The following is a 16,739-nucleotide window of genomic DNA, read 5'->3' on the forward strand; positions in this document are numbered from 1 at the left end:
AGCAGCAGGACCTTGCAAGCACTTTACCAAGTGAGCTATCTCCGAGCAACCTACCCCTAATCTAGAGTCTCTAGTTCCTTTGAACCTGTGTGTACTTCCTCATAAGACCTCCAGCCTTCAGACTTGACTCTACAACTGGAATAAAAGGTAAAGAAAGGACACCCACTCCTCCGTCATTTCAATCCAGCGGTGACAGCACAGCACATCCACCACACCCACCTGATGACAGGGAGGAAGGAAGACTGTGGTAAGCAATGAACTGCACCTGCCCTTCCTATCCCTCTTCCGTATGGTCTCACCCCTCCTAACAGCAGCCTCGGCACCAACTAGCTAGCTTCCACTGCTAATTTCTGTTCAGTCTCTAGTAACATCTCTTCTCTACTAAGTAAGAGCTGAGAAGCCCACAGGTCCTATGCCTGGCCTCTACACACTCTCCCTTTCAGCCCGTCAATTCAGCCTACATCGGCATTTTTCTTCCCTGTGGCCACCCCTGGTCAGCCAGAGACAATAAGAAGTTCTGAACTTACAGTCTGGCACCAACTCAATGCTACTCTGTTTCTTTGCATGTCTAAAACGATGGTGATAAGAGAATCCATTGCTGCCAATGTTTATATCCACACAGTATTATTACAAAAGCCACACTACAATTCACAGTGCTGTTTTTCTTAGCTTCTGAACTGCTCATCTTTAATAATCGAATAGCCTCAAGACACAAAAGTATACACTTAGCACACCTGGTTCCTTCCAGTCCCCACCTTCTCACTTGAACAATGTATCCGTGCCCTCTTGTCACCAGCTTCCCACCTCATTCAAAATACTGCTTACATCAGCTCCTCTCTCCCAGAGGGGCAGCACTCCCACTAGGCAGACATTCCATAATTTAGAAAGGCCTTGGATTCTTTGCAAGAAACTGTGACATCTGATAACTACTGCTCATTCACAAGCATTTGGTACATGAGTTCACTCTCCTGGCCATGTATAAAAAGCCAGACAGAGGCCTACATGTGCAGTCCCAGGGCTGGGAAAGGATAATTAGGGTCATACCTGAAGCTCACTGACCAGCTAGCCAGTTTAGCCTACTCAGCAAGCACAACACTGGCATGTACACACAAGTACATACAAATACGCCTGTACACACAAGCACATGTGGAGAGAAATGTTGAAGAGGCCTATCAGTCAGCTCCAAAACTACTGAATTCTAAAATAAAACAGAAAGTAACCATCCTTGTGGTTTACACCCATCCATATCTCTACAAGTAGAGAATGCTACTTGAAAACTCCTTGGCTTTTTGTCTGTTTCAAAAACAATAGACAGAAAAGTATGATGATAAAGAACTTCTTTTAAAATAAATTTTAGGGGCTGGAGGGATGGCTCAGCAGTTATAGCACTTGCTGCTCTTTCGGGGCCCAAGTTTGGTTCACAACACACATATGAGGAGCCTTCCAGATCGAAGGCACTGATGTCCCTTTTCTGGTCTCCATGGGCACTGTACTCATGTGCACTTAATTAAACAATTCTTTTTAATTTTACAAGAAAGAAAAGCCTAAAGAATCAGATTTGTGGTAAGCAGCCTCTATCATTTCAAAACTCAAAGCCTACCTCAAGCGTCATATGCACCAGAATGCTGCTCAGATCCAGACAGAGGATAATGAAGCTCTGCGAGTCATAGAGAACAAACAGGTACTGGAGCTTCACGATTCTGAGGAACCCAGCATTCCTTGTAATCTGTGACAAGGGTCACTCATACAGTTAAGATTCACTTCTATCAGAAAACACTAAGGGGTTGTTGTTTCGTTTTTTGGTTTTTGAGACAGGGTTTCTCTGTGTAGCCCTGGCTGTCCTGGAACTCACCTTGTAGACCAGGCTGGTCTCGATCTCAGCCTCTGCCTCTGCCTCTGCCTCTGCCTCTGCCTCTGCCTCTGCCTCTGCCTCTGCCTCTGCCTCTGCCTCTGCCTCTGCCTCTGCCTCNCTGCCTCTGCCTCTGCCTCTGCCTCTGCCTCTGCCTCTGCCTCTGCCTCTGCCTCTGCCTCTGCCTCTGCCTCTGCCTCTGCCTCTGCCTCCCAAATGCTGGGATTAAAGGCGTGCGCCACCACTGCCCAGCAGAAAACACTAAGTTTTACACAAAGACAAACTACCTTTGGGGAATGAATGGGCATTCCTGTAGTAACAAGACCAGACTGGAGGATCAGGAATTCAGTGTCAAACCTGACTATTCAAGAATTTAGGAGGAGACAGACACTGACAGAAAACTATGAATCTAAAAGGATATTACCATGAGTCAATTAGGTAAAGAAAGTAAAATATGAGAACTTGGAAAAATAGCCTAAGTAGTTCACTAATAGTGACAGAGCACTTACCTAATATATGCAAGGCCCTAAATTCAAATTAATGACACCTGAACCAAAACAGTATTTAAAGATCCAGATGCAAAGAAAACATTTCACATAATTTTATAATTGTTGAAATTTCTCCACATGCTAAATATTGAGGTAAGCAGATGAAAACACATGTAATTGCATTCTCCAAACTAGCACATAGGTGAGGATAGTATCCACGCTACACATGAGAAAACCAAGGCCAGAGACTTGCTGAAGGGCCCACTACTTGTTAAGATACACTCAGACTCCCCTCTGTAGCTGTAACGCTGCCATTCCTAAAACTGAAACACTCTCACTTTGTGTTGTGTTTGGTTTTTCAAGACAGAGTTTCTCTATGTAGCCCTGGCTATCCAGGAACTCTGTAGCGGAGGGTGGCCTTGAACTCAGGCTTGCCTCTGCCTGGGATTAAAAGCATGTGCCTCCGAGCCTGACTGTATTCTCACTTTTGTGGGTTTTGGGTTTTTTTTTGGGGGGGGGGTTGTTTTTTTACCTTGGGAGGTAAGCACTAGGACGGAAGAAGAAAAGTTCTTGCTAACGTAGCACGAGAGAGAACGAGCGTGCTTATCGTGACACTGTTTAATGTTTGTTCTGTTGACTGAGACTTATTTTGTTTAAGCTACATCCATTCCCAACTCGATTTTTAGCTTCCTTTTTTCTTGTCTTCTATTTGTTTTTGCTGTGAACTCAAAGATTCACCTGCCTCTGCCTCCAAGTGCAAGGTGGGGTTACAGACTCAAGCTGCAGCCCCGCAGCTCTCCACTGTAAGTCACTCAGGCTGCCCTCTCTTGGTTTGCATTTATTCATTAATTTATAGGGGATGGGTCACAGAGGCTGTGAATGGTGATCAGAGGACGACTTAAAGGAGCTGCTAGTCTCCTCCCACCAGGGATCAAACTCAAAACGCCAGGTCATGAGGCTGGCAAAGCCATCCTGTCAGCAAGTTCAGGCTGATCTTGAAGTCACTCTACAGATCAAGATGGCTTTGACCTTGTGATCACCTTATCTCAGACTCCCAAATAGCTGAGTTACAGGCCTGTATCACCAGGTCCAATTTTGGTTCACTCTGTCTTACACACGCTCTGAATATACCAGATTACCTTCAAATACACGACCTCCACCAAAGCCTACCATAAAAATTCCTTTCTCCAGGAGGTGTCCAGATTAAAGGGCTTCTTCCCTTCATCATCTCACTACTTGTATCTACTCTGAGTGGCACTACCACATACTCTTGCTCTCCAGTCACGTGGGTGGAACTACAGGTTTGTTTTTTGGGGTGGTGGTGGTGGTGTTGTTTTCATACAGTAACTGATGAACAATGTGGATGGTGGCTATACTGGGAGAGTTTTCACTGACTGGTAAGCAAAATGCACTATTGGTTTTGTGGCGAGTACACATCACCTAGTACTACACAGGTAAACTTAGAAGGATGGAGTTCCAGGTTAAGGACTTCTTCCCTATAACTGTGTCTTCTAGAGTCTATCTGATTACATGCTTTTGTGAGAGTGTGCAGTAGACACTAAGGTAGAAGGATAAGCCTGTCAGCACACACCGCCAGGAAAACTTCGAGGAGCTCACTTAATCTCCTAGGGTCCCACACCCAGGGAACCTACCCCAACCTCAATGCTGCAGTAAGAACTTCTCACCACCTCCTTTCCATCAGCCACCTACATTCAACGGTTCTCTGAGGTTCCCCTCCCCTTCGGTTGTTTTGTTTGGTTGGTTGGTTGGCTGGTTTTTTGTTTTGTTTTGTTGTTTTTTGTTTTGTTTTGTTTTGTGACAGGATCTCAAGGTTAGCTATAAACTCAGGGTAACCCTCCTTCCCCTATCTCCCAAGAGCAGGATCATCAGCAAACACCACACCCAGCATCTCAGAAGCTCTAGGCTGTACTTATGGCTCATTTACAGATCATATTTATAAGAATAAGGTATTATCTTATACTTTTGATTGCCTGGCATTCTAAGATTATTGTTATTCATTGTTTTTTGACTGTCTGGCATGCAAAGATTATTGTTATTCATGTTTACAACTTTGGATATAAGAATATCAAAACATGACACTTTGAGTATTGCCATAAGGTAAAAGTTTTCAAGAATAATATTACAAAACATCTAAATATTGATTCTTTGTCTAAGTTATCTATCGTTGATGGATTAGTAATTACCCAAACCAGGTTGAAATATACTAAGACCACTCAATGTTTGACTAAAACATTGCAATTTGTCCTTTACAAACAAACATCTTTGTGTAATGGCACATTCTGTAAATCATAATTATACCACTATTTTCAAAGTAAGCTGAAAGAAAACATCTTTTCAAAGGACTGCACAGGTATCTCCAAAGTATATTTTTAACTCTCAATTCCAAAGTGAATTCAGAAGCAAAAAACCATTTTACCAAATATCTAAATCCTATGATTGTGTTAAGAAACATTTCTTAGCTCCAAAAATGTAACAAAAGCTAGGCACAGTGGAATACATGTGGAAGTCAGGAGGCTGAGGCAGGAGGATTTTGCCAAGTTCCAAGGCCAGCCTGAGCTACATAATGAATACCATAGCCAGCTAGGCAATACAGCAAAACCCATCTCAGAAAACAAAAGCAACACATAAAAATGACAATTCTAAATGAACAGACCATTTACACAGATTCACACACATTCAGTAATGATCACAACTCAATGCAAGGAGCAAACCATGTCCAGTTTTAATTAAACAGCATTTCTAGGCACCTCTGTGATCGCTGGGGCTCAAACTGTTCACATGGAATTTGACCGCAACAACTTAATCTCCATAATTAAAGAGCTTTAGGAAGGTCTTAAATTTCATCTATCCCCTTTGCTAACACTTTGAACAAGCACACTGCAGTCATTCTTGCTACCAAAAGACAAGAGTACATACTTGCTACCAAAAGAAAGAGTAACACGTTTGAAGTTAGTTGGAGTGCATTTTAAATTGCATGGCCTTTCCCTTCCTTCTCCAACCTGTTTTTATAAAACCAGCATTTTAATAATCTCACTGCAAAACTGGTTCTAGCAAGCACTGCAACTGATCCCAGTCTCTCGGCATGATCAAGATGAAACCCCAGGGGAAGAGAGAGCTAACAAGCAGTTTGCCTATACCTCAATTGTCCTCTGGAATTCTTCAAGAGGCAAAAAACTATTTTAAATGGTTATCTTGAAAGACCTTTAATTGCACTACTTTGGGGCTGCACTAATTTGAGGTTGTTTACAGTGAAATTACTTTTAAGAAAGCCCTGCTACCTAAGGTATTCTAATACTACTGTTACTTAAGTCTTCCAGCAGCGAAAAGGCACAAACTTCATTAAGTTATTGAAAGCCGATATGCTATCGTCGGATAAGTTTTCCCATCTGTTTAGAGAGGAACCCAAGTTACTTATTTCAGACGGCATTTACTTAAAATGAAATTAGGTTATGTTTCACGACGCAGATGTCGCTCACAAAGAAGTGTTAAATGACTTTAGTGAATGGAAAATCTGCATCTACTGTTGCTTTGCATCAGCCGGTCTTGAGTGGGTTGCTCAATGAAGCACAAGCATGCTCCATATGAAACTCCATGGAACCTGATTACACCCTCCACAGCTTTGCAGCAAACAAAACGTAAAAAAAAAAAAAAAAAAAAAAAAAAGTGCAACGAAGACACCGCCTTTTCTCCAGTGTGGCAAGAAGGCCAACGGAGCTGAGGTTTAAGGAACACCGCGACAGTCTCTGCAAAGGCGGGTGCGGTCCGCCTGCGAGCGGCACAACCCCTTCAGGGGCTGTCACAGGAAAACCCCAAGCCTTGCCTAAACCGCCCGCAGCGACAAAGCGCCAGGTCTTCACCCCCTGCGCGGGGGGCTTCCGGCGAGCCCCGGCGTCGCCCTGTCAAACTTCGGGAGGAGCGGACACACTCGGGACCCGGAACGCCGCCGAGCCGCCCCCGCCCCCATCCCAGGTCCCCGCTGGGCTTTGTACCGCTGCAGACGCACCTACCGCGGGCCCCCAAAAACACGCCACCCCCGCCAGCCCTGCCAATCTCCCTCTCATAAGGGACAAAGGAGAGGCAGGAGGGGAACTCGCGGCGCGGGGTAGCCAGGAGTGCCCTCAGCCCGAGCTCGGAACCTGGGACAGAGGGACTACAGTCACCCCAAAGGCACGACTCCGCTGTCCCCCAACGCCGGGCTGAGGGCCACTCACCGATGCGGAGCCCCAGAGGAGGCGGCCCGCAGGGAGCAGGCTTCCGCGGGATCCCAGCGACGCCGGAGTCCGGGGCCCTAGTGTCCGGTAGGGCGCCCCCCACCTCAACTCCTCTCGGCTGCGGTCGCCCGCGGTAACTGCGAGCCAGCCCCGACGGAGGGCACAGGCGAGCCGCGGCGGGGGCTCGGCCCGGAGCGGCGAGCGAACGCGGGCTCCTCCGCCCGCGGGCCAGGGCGGAACCCCCTTCCTTCGCTACCGCTACCGCTCTCGGCGGTGGCCGAGTCGAATGCCGCTGCCGCCCGGACTGCCGCTGCTGCTGCTGCTGCTGCTGCTGCCGCTACCACCGCCGCCCAGCTGGGAGCGCGTCGCAGCAGAATGCTGTCATCCGCCCTGACGCCGCCTTTCTGGGCGCCGCGAGCCGCCGCCACCAGCCTTCACATCCCAAGGCCCGCCCCTCTCGCAGCCCCGCCCCCAGCCCGGGCCCGGGCCACGCCCCCTTCCCGTCACGTGACGCCGCAAGGAGGCGGTCCCCGGGTAGCTTCTGCTGGGCGGGCGCGCGGAGGCAACTGCTGGCAGCTCGCGGTGATGGCGAGTGTTCGTGTCACCTCGCCTCCACGCCCTCGAGGTTCCCCTTCAGGAAGCCCTGGGGTGGAGGGCCGGCTACCCGCAGGTCCCTGAAACGCTCGCTGGGCAGGGCCCGCCTCCCGATCTCCGGCCCGGTCCACACCCTGCTGCCCAGCCGGCCTAGAGGAGGCTGCCAGTAGAAATTGGGGCTTGAGAAGCAAGCAGTCAGGAGCCGCTGCTGCCTAGTTCCAATGACACGTTCACTGTGGTGTCTCATTTGCTGTTGGCCTCACAGGAGGTTTGAGATGTAGACTTCAGTCACGCTGGGATGAAAATAGCCTAGCGGGCTTTTTTGTTATTGTTGTTCCTAGTCATGTTCAGAATCCTCGGTGCCAGCTTTTACAGTCGTGAAGTTTTATACAGTGAGGTTGGTGACGGTTTTAGCGACGTGGCAAGTTGATAGTACCTCTCAATTTGAAAAAAAAGCCTAATGTAACTTCATTTTGGTTTTTTGGGTGTTTTTGTTTTTGGTACCTCAACTCTTGGGGTTTTTTTGGGTTTTTTGTTTTGTTTTTTAACCATGACCCCAGGAATTCTTCCCTCATCACTGGAAGAAAGCCAGTTACAATACAGAAGAAGAGAAAAGCTACTTAACAGTGCAGAAAGAGGACTGAGCTGCCTCTAACAAGGCCGTTCTCTGCAATAAAAATTCAATTCCTTATTCGTTTATCCTTCTACTCTGGAACCAAGAATTTTTTTTTTAACTTTACACAATTTCCATTACATTTCTTGACAGGAAATCAGATGACAGTCTGATCATTTGGATACTTAAGTAGGCCACGGGATTCTGCCTGTTACTGATGTATTTCATAGCAGCTCTAAAATATTTGCAGACGTGGTCATTTTGTTGCCCAAAGAAAGCAATTTACTGCTCAGTTAAATAACGCCAGGCCACTGATCTTTAAGACACATCTTGACGCAGATATGTTAACATTTGAAAAACACTTAGATTTTGTCATGCAGGACTTTTCCAATGAGGGAAAGATTCTGCCACATTCTTTTGTTAATAAACCTAAGAAATTGTATTTGTATTTCACATAAAACATAAGGGAAGTTTATTGTTTTCTTGGTTTGTTTGGTTTTCTTGCTTGTTTTGGTTTTTTGTTTGTTTGTTTGTTTGTTTGTTTTTCAAAGGGACGGGGTTTCTCTGTGATGTCTTGGAACTCGTTCTGTAGACCATGCTGGCCTCCAACTCACAGAGAGCTGCCTGGCTCTCTACTTTCTGAGTGCTGAGGCAGTGCAAGGCACGAAACATTGTTATGTGATGATGGTACCATTCCAGCTTATCGGCAGATTGAAACTTGTCACTTATCTGAAGCAATGTTTTTGTTTTTTTTTTCAGACTAACAAAAGCCAATGTCATTTTTTAATGAATTGGGTTTAAATGGGATATAATCTAAAAGATAAGAATGCATAACATCTAAACCAAGCAAAACTCAGTATGCGGGAGGCTGGAGAGATGAGGCAGTCCAGAGTACTTGTTCTTGCAGATCCTGGCTTCTCTTCCCAGCACCCACGTGCTGGCTGGTGGTTCCAGGAAATCCCACCTCTTCTGACCCCCTCAGGTACAGGGCATGCACATGCAAGCAAAACACCCGTACACATAAAATAAATCTTTTTAAAAAGTTACCTTGTGACTAGCTGGCCGTAACAACCCATCTCTATAGAGTTCAAGGCCAGACTCTTCTTTCTATATAGCAAGTTCAGGACTACATAGACTCCTAGAGAGACCCCATATCTAAAAGCAAATAATCAGGGTAAAAATATGTCCCCTGTTGTTATTTAAATTGTATTTCTTACTGTGACCTGCAGTTAAATATATTTAAACAGTTTTCCTAGAATACTAGATAACAAGAAAAATATGCCTTCTTGACTGTTTGGCTGTTTCCTTTGCTTTTACTCTGAGAATTGAAACCAAAGATTGCAACAAAGGAGGCAAATTGCCTTGCATAATTCTCTTCTGCCTCAGCACCAATTTCTTCAGTTGGCCTTTGAAAATCTGGCCATTTCTGCAGTGTAGAGCAGGGTATGAGCAACAAAGAGACTTACATCAGAGTTGTAGCTAATTAGATGTGTATCTAGATAAATGACTGCACTGCCAGTCCTGATAAGAGTCTGGCTTTGAACTACAAGCTCATTAAGGAGTGGCAGCCTTTTTCTCTAGTAGATGATGCTCACATGAGAAACAAGCCGTCAGTATACGACGGATTATACAGACTCCTGACAGACTGGCTAGAGTCCCTTCAACCAATGTCACGCAGATGAAATCTTCAGGGAAGTATTTCCTTCAGGACCAGCAAACAGAAGCTGTGCTCCACAGGGGACCACAGATGCAACTCAAGCTGGTAGCTAAATTTGACAATGTGTCTCCAGGGTGGTTACTAGCGTGAAAGTTACAGGACTAAAGGGGTCATGGAGAGCAGCTGAGGGCTGGTACTGAGAGGCTGAGAAAGGCCATTGGTGGAAGTGAAACCTCTGTTACAGGGAAAGCCCTAGGTTTGAAGGCATCCTAGAGAGAACTGAAGCTGCATGGCGTGTGGTACACAGACACACCCACATACACAAAAGTAAAAATCTTATTTAAAAACAAAACAAAACAAAACATTTTAACCCTGCAACAGTGCTTTGTAGCCCACATTTGTTTTAATTAAAATTTTTAGATTGATTTATTTTATGTGTATGAGTATTTTATGTGCGAATGTGTGTGTGTGTGTGTGTGTGAATATATACCATGCACATGCCTGATGCCTGTGAGAGTCAGAAGAGGGCACCGGATCCCCTGGAACTGGAGATAAAGATGGTTATAAGATACCATGTGGGTGCTGAGAATCAAACCTAGGTCCCCTGAGAGCAACTGTTGTGATTGTGGCACGGCTCCAGAAAGACCACACCAGGCCAAACAGTTCCACGTGAGGTTTATTGAGAGAGAAAAGGGCAAGGTGGCGGTGGAAAGAGAAGCGGGGAAGAGAGAGGGAGATCAGAGCAGGTCTTCCTTTTATAGATGGATAATGGCGTAGCCGCAGGTAAAGGTGGGAGGTGAGCCAAGTGGATTCTGGGAATATGGTGGCTGTTGCCTTGGCAAGAGTGTGTGGGTCGCACTGTTACCTAGATGTGATGTCAGAGGTCCTGATACCAACAGCAGCTAGTGCTCTTAATCACTGAGCCATTTCCCAGACACCTAGTGCTCTTAATCACTGAGCCATTTTCCCAGACACCTAACATTTGTTTTTTGAAGTTGTTTCTTTAATCTCTTCTGAAACAGGCAAAAAAGAAATGTACTGTTTATCATTGGAACTTGACATTTTAATCACTTCCTGGGGAAAATTAAACAATATCCAACATGCTTAACACCAAGATGCCAAAGCCACAGGATACCTGCTGGGGAAAGCTGCTAACAGGGAGTGGAACCAGCCCAAGACAAAGAATTGTGTTGCAGTCAACAAAGCTGAAAGGAGTTGGACATCAGACATGGAGTTGCAGAGTTTGAAGTTTGCCCAGCTGGATTTTGGTCTTTCTTTGGTCCAGTATTTCCACACTATGACATCTTGGAATGGTAATGTATATCCTGTGATGTTGGAAGTATATCATCTATTTTTTATTATTTTGATTTTAAAGGAGATTACAGTTGAGAGATTGCATGAATCTCAGAAGAGACTTTGAACTTTGGACTTTAACATTGTTGAGACGGAGATAGACTGTGGAGACCTGTGAAGTTGGAATAAATGAATTTTGCATTATGTTATGGCTACAAGCCTGTGGGAGCCAGGGACTGGAATATGATGGTTTAAATCCGTTTTACCCCTATGAACTCATGTGTTTGCATGTTTGGCCCACAGGTTAGGGGTTTACACTGTTAGGAGGTGTGGCCTGATGGAGTGAGTGTGGCCTTGTTGGAGGAAGTGTGCCACTGTGGGGGTGGGCTTTGTGGCTGCTAGTTCCCAAGCTCTACCAGTGTAGGGACCCTCCTCCTCGAAGACTTCAAATCAAGATGTAGAACTCTCAGCTCCTCCAGCACCATGTCTGCCTGCATGCTGCCATGTTTCCTGCCATGATGATAATGGACTGAACCTCTGAAACTGTAAGCCAGCCCCAATTAAATGTTTTCCTTTATAAGAGTTGCCTTGGTCACGCTGTCTCTTCACAGCTGTAAAACCCTAAGACATCCTCAGAATGAATGCACTTGACATTTTGAGCTCTGAGACGTTTAGCCTTGTAATTTCTTTGCAAATGACTGAATTTACGGAAATTAAAGCACCAGGTATGTTTGATATCAGAGACCGCTAGCTATCGCTTCTCCTATGGTATTGACATGACGCTTGTGAGAGCCAGTATCAGTTGTGCCTCTTATCCATTCATCCGTTGGCGCTGCATGTGCCTTTAAAGGTCTAATAACTCTCTTACATTCGGTATTCAAGTTCTCAAACACCAAAATCTCTGTCGACCCCTGATTCCGGTTTGTTTACAGCTGCAACCAATCTCTGTAAGAAGTCTGTGAAGTCTTCTACAGAGCCTTATCTTATAAATGAAGGGGGTCTCTTCCCAGGCGCCTCAACTTTATCACAAGCTCTTAAGGCCACCAAATGACATTGTTCTACAAGACAGGACTCCTCCTCGCTCTGAAGTGGGGTGGGGGGTCTAGAAACTTTTTCCCCAATGGCAATGGCAGCAGTATTTCTTCTGGGTTGGTTATATTCAATGGCGGCACTCCCCCCCCCACACACACACACACCTCTTTGGAGTACAGTTATTCAATGGTCTCTTTGGGTCCCTACTTCAGCTTTGGTTCATCGAGCTTAGCGCTCAGTTTCAGTTTCACTTTCTGAAAGCTGCAGGTGTCTTTCATCTTTGCAGTTTCCGTTCAGTATTTTGGGGCCAGCTGGCTCTCAGATCGTGTCTTCATTCTCCGTATGTACAGTTTGCCTCTTGTGCCTTCATTTTCTTTGTTTAGTTTATCAAGCTTTAGCTGAAGTATGTCTGCATAATAATGGGTGCTGTCTTCTGGGGTCTAAGGGTTGCCTGGTGTGGAAGGCTTAGGTGCCATACTTTCATTTACATTCTTAAGTTTCTCCAGGTTACTAATTTCACCTAAACGGTGTTTTATTTCACCATTCTCCTGTTCCAATATGTCCGTGAGCAGCAGGCAACCAACCATTCCTGCTGCTCACATTCCGTTTGTGATGCCCTCATCCTCAGCAACGTGGAGATTTCTAACTTCCTGTTTCTCATCCACTCTCTGGTGAAGGGAATGCATTTTGCTTCTTGGGTGACTAATACTTGACTTTCATCAAGCTGAGCTGGCGTTCCATCGCCACCCTTCCAGTTCATGGCCCAACTGACCCTGGAGATCTTGACTTTCTATCAAGCTTTCTCCAGGGCATTATAAGGATACCACATCCTTCTCTCACTCCTTGCCCTCCCCACCCCCAACTGGTCTGTCTGGTGGAGAATACTGACGCATTTTAGTTGCTTTTGTTTGTACTGCAGCTCCTTCACTTCTTCACACCTTCCGCTTCGGTTGGCTTGGTCTGAAGAGCCAGCCTCTCGAAAGATGTGCTATTGAGCACACGATGCTCGGACGTTAGCTGGAGTTCTTCCGATTCACGAGAGAGCAATTCCTCCTGGTGATCCAGCTTCTGCTTCACTAAGCTCATCTAATTCCACTTTGAGATTTCCTGGCTGGTTTTTCCGGGTCGTTCACTTCCTGCCCGTGGCTTCTGGGTGGCTGCATTTCCAACCGTCCCCGCTGCATTATCCGTTGATGTTACACAGCTTCGCATTCACACCTCGCACCGTCCGACTCTTGAGCTCCACTTCTCTCGGTTATAGTTTTCTGCTGCCATCATCTCTTCATGATAATTATCCGATTGCTTCTGCCCTCCGGGTTGCCTCTACAATGGCTGTAAGGCGGACCGCATGGCTTTCGGTTACCTTTATTCACACTCTTTGAGCTTGTTTCAGAGATCCTTGATACCTGCCTGCATTTTTGCTGTGAGGCAGTCTCTTATCCCACACCTGGGATCAAAACAAGAACGTAGCCGCATAACATAAATAGGTTTAAAGAAAGTCAACTCTCACTACACACCCCCTGTCAGCACCCCTATTAACTGCTACTCCATAACCCTGTTCAAGCAGAATCTCTCTCTCTCTCTCTCTCTCTCTCTCTCTCTCTCTCTCTCTCTCTCTCTCTCTCTCTCTCTCTCTCTCTCTCTCTCTCTCATATTTCGTGAGTTGGTTTCTTTATGTTTCCCTTTCATTGAAAATAAATTCTTTTCTCAAATAATATATCCTGATTCTGGTCTCCCCCCCCCCCCCGCTCCTCCCCTCCCACCTCCATCCTGATCCCACTCCCACTCTTAATCTCTCGTTAGAAAACAAACAGGTTTCTAAGGGATAGTAATAATAAAATACAAGAAGATAAAATAAAAGTAAACACGCTGGAATTAGACAAAACAAACAGAAGGAAAGGCGCCCAAGAAGGCATGAGGACAAGGCACAGTCAGGAACTTCATAAAAACACTAAGCTGGAAGCCGTAATATATACACAAAGGACCTATAGGGTTAAAAGGCAGCAGAAAAAAAAATACATGTGAATTTTAAATAATTTAAAATAAGATAAAATGGGGAGGGGGCAGGGAGAGTCCAAACACAACAACATAAGACAAAGAACTTCGCAGGATGCTGTTTGAGCTCAATTCTGTTGTCCATCTACTGCCGGGCATGCAGTCAACCCTTAAGAGTAGTTTGTTTCCCCAGCAGACTCCTTGGAGGAAGCTAAATTTACATGTTCAAGTGGTTATCCGTCAGAGAGTGCTTCTGTGCTTGGTTACGAGGGCAGGTGTCCACTTTTCTCAGCTCGAAGACCACATCTGGTCCAGACCCGGGGAAGCCCTGTGCGTGCTGCCGCGGTCTCTGTGAGTTCATATTTGAATCGACCATGTTGGTTTGTCATTGTTTCCTTGGTATCCTCCATCCCCCCCTGGCTCTTACACTCTTCCTCTCTCCTCTTCTGAGGCGTTCCCTGGGCTCTAAGGGGAGAGGTTTCACATCTGTTTAGGTTTAAGGGTTCTACGGTCTCTTGCTCTCTGCATATTGTCTGGCTGTGGGCCTCTGCATTTGTCCCCATCCCTGCAGGAGGAAGCTTCTCTGATGATAGCAGAACAAGACACTGATCTATATGTATTGCAGAATGCCGCTAGGAGTTATCGCATTACTATGTTTTGTTGTTGCTGCGGCTGCTGTTTCAGGACATTGGTAGTATTTGATTTTACTCTGGGTCCCTGAGCTATCTAGTCTCAGGATCTTGGCCTCCCAAGCTGTGTCAGGTATGGCTTCCATCTCATGGGATGGGTCTTAAGTCAAACCAGATACTGGTTGGTTACTCACACAGGTTTTGCACCACCATTGTAATAGCATATCCTGCAGGCAGGGCATCTTTGTGGATCAGCAGTGTTGTGGCTGGGTTGGTGTTCATGTTTCTCCTTTGGTAGCATGCAGAGTGGCTTCCTGTACCAAAGATACTAGAACATACAGGTAAAGGCCCTATGTAGGCACCAGCTCAACTTCTCCATGGTCACTGAGTTGTTTAGGTGTTATCATTATCAATAGTTCTTAACCATCAGTCTGTGGAAAGCAAATAGCATGGCAATGGCATTGGTAATTTGGGGATTCTCATGGGACCCCCACCCTTTGGCCAACAACTCAATTAGATACAATCTAATCCCAGCAGCAGAAACTTTATTTGATGGCAAGAGATGTTCAGTTGTGGCTCTGTCTCCCCTATTATTTAGCAATTTCATTTATATAGCCTACTTAAATGAATATATTTTAGGAAGCTTCTACTGAGTTGGGTTTGCATGCTGCCCCTCAAATAGCCCTTAATTTTGCCCATCTATCCCAGAATTCCCTCCTCCCATCTCACTCCTTCCTTTTCTTCTCCACTTGGTCCTCCTGTTCTAGTCTCCACTCAGCCCCAATCCATCCATAACTATTCTATTTCTGTTTCCTAGGAAGCTCTGTCTCCCCTTAGTCCCTTACTCTATAACTAACCTCTGTGGTTCTATGAATTGCAGCTTGCTTACAGTTTATTAGTCATTTGTGTAGAAGGACTACTGATTTTTTTAAGTTAATTTTGTATCCAGCTACTTTATTGAAAATGTTCATCAGCTGTGAGAGTTTCAAGCTAATATCCACATAAAAGCAAATATGTACCATATTTCTCTTTCTGCATCTGGATTAACTCGGGATGATTTTTTTTTTCTCTAGTCCCATCCAATTTCCTGCAAATCTCATGATGTTATATATTTTAACAGCTGAGTAATGCACTATTGTGTAGATGTACATTTTCTTTGTTCATTCTTCTATTGAGGAACATCTAGGTTGTTTCCAGTTTCTGAATGTTCTGAATAGAGCAGTAATGAGTATGGTTGAGCAAGTGTCTCCGAGGTAGGATGAGGCATCCTTTCTGTATGTGCCCAACGATAGTATAGCTGGTCCTAAAGTAGATTGATCCCCATCTTCCTGAGGAGCCACCACACTGATACCGGGGAGAGCATTTGCCAGTCTACAGTCCCACCAGCAATGTTGAGTGCTTCCCTCAGTGGATGAGTGCTCCCCTCAATGGGTGAGTGCTCCCCTTGCTCCACATCCTCGCCAGCGTGAGCTGTCACTTGTTTTATTGAACTTAGCCATTCTGACTGGTATAAGATGAAATCTCAAAGTAGTTTTGATTTGCAGTTCCCTGATGACTAAAGATGTTGAACATTTAAAGCATTTCCCAGCCACTGGAGTTTCCACTTTTGAGAATTCCCTGTTCGGTTCTGTACCCTGGTTTTAACTGGGTTATTTGTTTTCTTGATACCTACTTTTTTTTTTGAGGTCTTTATATATTTGGATATTAGCCCTTTATCGGGTATACAGTTGGTAAAAATCCTTTTCCATTCTATAGGCTGCTGCTTTGTCCAAATGATGGTGCTCCTTTGCCTTACAGAAGCTCTGCAGTTTCATGAGGCTCACTTTATTAATGGTTGACCTCAGTGCCTCAGGAAGTCTTCTCCTGCTCCAATGAGTCCAGGGCTCTTCCCCACATTTTTGTCTATCAAGTTCAATGTCTCTGGTTTTACACTGGAGTCTCTGGTCCATTTGGAGTTGAGTTTTGTGCAAATTGATAAGTACGGATCTATTTAGATTCTTTTATACACAGCCATCCAATTTGACCAGCACCATTTGTGGAAGATGTTATCATTCTTTCAAAGTCTATTTCTAGCTTCCTTATCAAAACCCAGGCGTCTGTAGCTAGATTTGTGTCTGGGTCTTCAATTCAATTCCACTGATCAACATACCAATCTTGTACCAGTACCATACTGTTTTTTTTTTTTTTATTACTGTGGCTCTGTAGTACAGCTTGACATTGGAATGGTGATACAGCAGCTCTTTTATTATTCAGGGTTGCTTGATCTATCCTAGATTTTCTTCTGTTTCCACAGGAAGCTGAAGGTTGTTCTTCCAAGATCTGTGAAGAATTGTTTTGGAATGTCGACAGCAATTGCA

The 16,739-nt window shown here is 45.2% G+C and overlaps 1 protein-coding gene and 1 pseudogene across 3 annotated transcripts in view; both read right to left on the bottom strand.

Annotated features, from left to right (window-relative positions):
- The window catches only part of Osbpl8 (oxysterol binding protein like 8), a 132,261-nt gene extending 125,275 nt beyond the window's left edge, over nucleotides 1-6,986 (bottom strand). For 2 of the 3 annotated variants that reach the window (XM_021205463.2, XM_029542199.1), the window contains exon 1: nucleotides 6,570-6,986. The gene's annotated coding sequence lies outside the window, so the exon portion shown is untranslated. The remainder of the gene's footprint in view (nucleotides 1-6,569) is intronic. The other variant, XM_021205460.2, reaches the window with a different exon arrangement.
- A 4,951-nt stretch (nucleotides 6,987-11,937) lies between these two features.
- Nucleotides 11,938-14,129, bottom strand: LOC110326114 (annotated as a pseudogene).
- Nucleotides 14,130-16,739: the final 2,610 nt, after the last annotated feature.

Source organism: Mus pahari, chromosome 9 (assembly GCF_900095145.1).
Source record: "Mus pahari chromosome 9, PAHARI_EIJ_v1.1, whole genome shotgun sequence".
Lineage (NCBI taxonomy): Eukaryota > Metazoa > Chordata > Mammalia > Rodentia > Muridae > Mus > Mus pahari.